The sequence below is a fragment of the Priapulus caudatus genome, unplaced genomic scaffold, assembly GCF_000485595.1.
Source record: "Priapulus caudatus unplaced genomic scaffold, Priapulus_caudatus-5.0.1 Scaffold102, whole genome shotgun sequence".
Taxonomy (NCBI): Eukaryota; Metazoa; Priapulida; class Priapulimorpha; order Priapulimorphida; family Priapulidae; genus Priapulus; species Priapulus caudatus.
Window position 1 is genome coordinate 185,569 of NW_014577163.1, and position 4,401 is coordinate 189,969.

Sequence of the window (4,401 nt, forward strand, 5' to 3'; positions counted from 1 at the left end):
AGTGTGTGTGTGCATGTGTGTGTGTGAGTGTGTGTGTGCATGTGTGTGTGTGAGTATGTGTGTGTGTGTGTGTGTGCGCGCGTGTGGAGAGGGGGTTAACGAGGATAATTATTTAGGAAAGCTACACCTAGCTGCCAGGCTCATCTTTAATTAGGAACGCTTAATTTCAAAGCCGAATGTTGTCACCGCGACCTGTTCTCGGTTAGGTTTACCTAGACCGCTACAAAAACCTATGCTACACCGTGCACGAATGAGTTGCTTGCCTCTGTTCGTGCTACACGACGACGATAGGGAAGTCTAGGTTTTACACCTGAATATAAGCAAGGTCACGACTTCGTTATACGCGAATGAGATGTAAATCGATATCGCGCTTATAAAATATCAAGACGAAAAGGGGAAATTAGTGGTTGTTCTTAGCAGTTTTTCATCGCGTCACTCCGGACATGATGGCAGAAAGTTCAGACGTGACGTGGCGGCAACACGTGGCAACACGTGGCAACACGTGGCAACACGTGACGATGTTGCCACTAGAGGTAAGTTTAATCATCAACGAACTATTATTGATTAGCTAGGCAGGCAACTTAAAACCCCTGAAGTGGTATAGGAATGAGACTGTTGACCATAATGCACGTTATTGCTGTAACCACAAACATAAATAGAGATACTCGTCTAACGAGTATATTATTCCTGAGGCTGTAACGTAACACTAGCCGCCGCGACCCCCCGCCGCCTGGTGGTAGGAACACTAGCCGCCGCGACCCTCCCGCCGCCTGGTGGTAGGAACACTAGCCGCCGCGACCCTCCCGCCGCCTGGTGGTAGAAACACGGCCAAGCGCATTTGTGATGCGCAGTCGTAACCTCTCGCATATGCGCGTTACAAGTTAAGCTCTTTCGTTCCTGAAAAAAGTTTTTTATTTATTTTTCTCCAGTAATATTCGGCACTAGAGCGCACTAATTTGCATTATACACGCAATGCAGATGCCAAATGGACCTCTAGAAAGCATGAAAATTGAGAGTGGTCTAGTCGTGTAATTGCACCATTCCGTCAAGTAACGTAGCCATTTTGACAGGGCCTTCCGTTTTGTTGTTTGAAGCGTGATCCGACAACTTGCTGGAAATGCGCGTGCATGATTGAGCTGGCAAAAATTTCGAGCGGAGTCTGGACTTTGAACCTGTTGTTATTTAGCATAAATAAAGTGTATGTTATGTATATGGTGAAACTCTCTGACTATTTTAAATGAATCTTTGTGTAATGATTCTTCATGCCTGTTGCCTATAGACGCCCTATACATGTTTACAACACATAGCTCCTAGCTCGGTGATGTGTGGACGTCTGCTGACGTCATCTTCTCGGCTAGAAGATTGGTAGTTGAATCATTCGATGGCAAATAACTAAATATTTGTTTTACAGGACCAGTATCCGCAGCATATATTATACACTAGATGTGAATTTTTTCAGAATATGATTATTTAATTTACATTGACTTCGAAATATTTTCACTAAAATCAATTATTCTGTCGTTAGACAATTTTGAAAATTGGATTGAATTCGTAACACGATAAAACATCAAAGATGCACGTCGCTTCAAATTAGTTGTTTAATTTGTAGTTGCGACCGTATAATTATACTCGAGAAACATTTATATATAAATTGCAGGCTCTATATTAAAAACTTGAATAGCTATGGGTACGCGGCCGCATGTTTCACATAATAGATGTCTAAGACCATAAAACGCAAAAATTGAGGCTAACCATATAAGGAATTATGAGACTTCGAAATTCAATTTCGAAATGATTTATTGACGAAAACATAACGAAAAATAACTCTATCATGATTCAAGGCGACGTTGTGTTTATTAATAATAATAAAACGTGTAAATTCAACAGTCTATTTTCTTCATCGACATTTACATCAAACGGTATACAGCTAATCACCTTCACTTTTTTCACTTTAGTTTTTCTCGATTATTGCAAATATAGATGATGTTAGCGAACTACGCAGTAGAACTATTGTCTAGCTTACATATGTTTACCCTGTTACCTTGCGTATAACTGCCGGCAGCACGGCATACTTCTTGTGCGTAAATAGGTAAAACTTCGATGTAAAATATAGGAGAAGATGCGAAAAACTCCAGTACAGGGCGATAGATAGAACGGGGCAGCGTTGAACGTGTCACGCTCACATTTGTATTTTCTAGTCTACATCTCTTCGTTATTATCGTCTCCATCGTTGTTATTGTACAGCGCGCACACATCCGCACCTACATAAACATGCACACACGCACGTACGCACACATGCACGAACGCACGCACACATACACACCTATGTCTCAACTACACGCACGCTTTAATTGTGTCATTGATTGTCTGAGCGCGCATATATGCGCCTGGGCGTGTGTGATTTCCTGCGTGCGTGCGTGCGTGCGGGCGTGCGTGCGTGCGTGCGTGCGTGCGTGCGTGTGTGTGTGTGTAGGTGCGGAAGTGTGTGCGCGGTACAATAGCAATGGTGACGACTGTGGACTAAAACTTACAAATGTCAGCGTGTAGGTGTGTCCTGCTGTCGATGTATCGAGGTGCTCGCAGGTCCGCTACTAATTCCATTGCTGGCTAGCAGTGTGCATGCGGAAGGCTATCGATAGCGAAAACCAGCACAGCGGCAATCGACATGTCTGCACGGTTGCATATCAAGGGCGGATTCAGACCGTTTTTGCCGTATTGGGAAATACGGTCTAGATTTCAAAGTGCCCTTCGAAATTTTGCGCTAAAAAATACAGAAAACCATTTGATGGAATTTGGCTATATTCTTTATTTGTTTTCTTTTTCTTCGGATTCATTGACAGGACTTGAAGGAAATCAAAATTTTACATGGTAACAAAACTAGCTTTGATATCTGAAAAAGAAGGGAAGTGCTTGAATCATTCTGCATAAATTGCTGGTATGCAAAGCGCAGGCAAAATGAAGCAGAAATAAAATTCCATATGGTTTTTAGCTATTGCTGCTTGACTAAATGTGTGCTCAAATGGTGCTCATTTTTGTGCCCAGGGACCCTTGAAATTTTGAAATTGCTTGTGAACATGACTTGTGCACCTAACGGCGCCCACTGTGGGGTGGTGTGCCCTTTTTGGGGGATGTGCCCTTAAAATCTGGAAAAATACTGTCTAGCTTCAGTCCTGGATTCGCCCCTGCATATATAACGGACTAGAACCGAGTCACCGAAATTTATAAACACCACCGTGAGCGGGTTTGCTATAAATATTTTGATCAACATAACATAACAAATTGAACATATTTATACCAAATTTCGACAGAGAAACATAGTACCAGATTGATACTACAGTAATTGCCACGTTTAGCAAGATTAATGATTAAAAATTTACAGCACATCTACAGTAAAGTTCAATGGTATAAAAATATCACGCTGTTCTTGTGCGTAAATAGGTAACAAATTTGATGTAAAACATAGGAGAATATGCGAAAACTCCAGTACAGGGCGATAGATTGAACAAGCCAGCGTTGAACGTGTTAAGACATATTGTAGACGCTGCGTTTGTTGATTCTATAGGAAGTAATGTGGGTGATCAATGTATAACATCCCTAATGATGTAGACCAAACGTTACATGTGAGATTCCTGTATGTTCTAGTTGTAGTTCTAGTGGCAACCTGTTTGTGCGATCCGCACATCCAACCGTTATGTAGAAAACACACGTGTATATTGGTGATTGTGTCTGGAGTACTGGTTGGAATAAGTTTAGGTGTAGGATTAGCATGATGTTTTTAGCACCGGATTAGGGCCACAAGCATGCTGCCTGAACGCAAGTATTCAAACACTGTGCGTCCTGATTACTCTGCTATTAATTTAGTACTTTAATTATAACTGCTGCTAATTTAGCTGCTAACCTTATTTTACATACGACATCGCGCGCCCACGAATACCCGCTCCCTCCACGCGCTGGCAGTACTGTATATACGCTGTATATTTCGCGGTGGTTTAATTTGCGCAAATTTCGCGAACGCGGCCCCGACCGCGAAAATGACAACACGCGAATAATTCATACCGAATAATTCATAATTCCCCGACCGCAAAATTAACCACTCGCGAAATTGTCCATCAAGTCTGAATTCGTGAAAATATCGTACGCGAAAAATATGGCGTATACAGCATTTCCCGAGCTCACACATTTACACACGCGCACGACTACACTGGCGCACACGCACGCGCACACGTAGGCGCGCACGCACACAAGCACACGTACATACACACACATGCTCACTCACACCCACACGCACCCGCACCCGCGCACGCGCACACTCCTACGAACACGCACACGTACACGCGTACACGCACGCACGCACGAACACACACACACACACACAGACACACACACACACACGCACACACG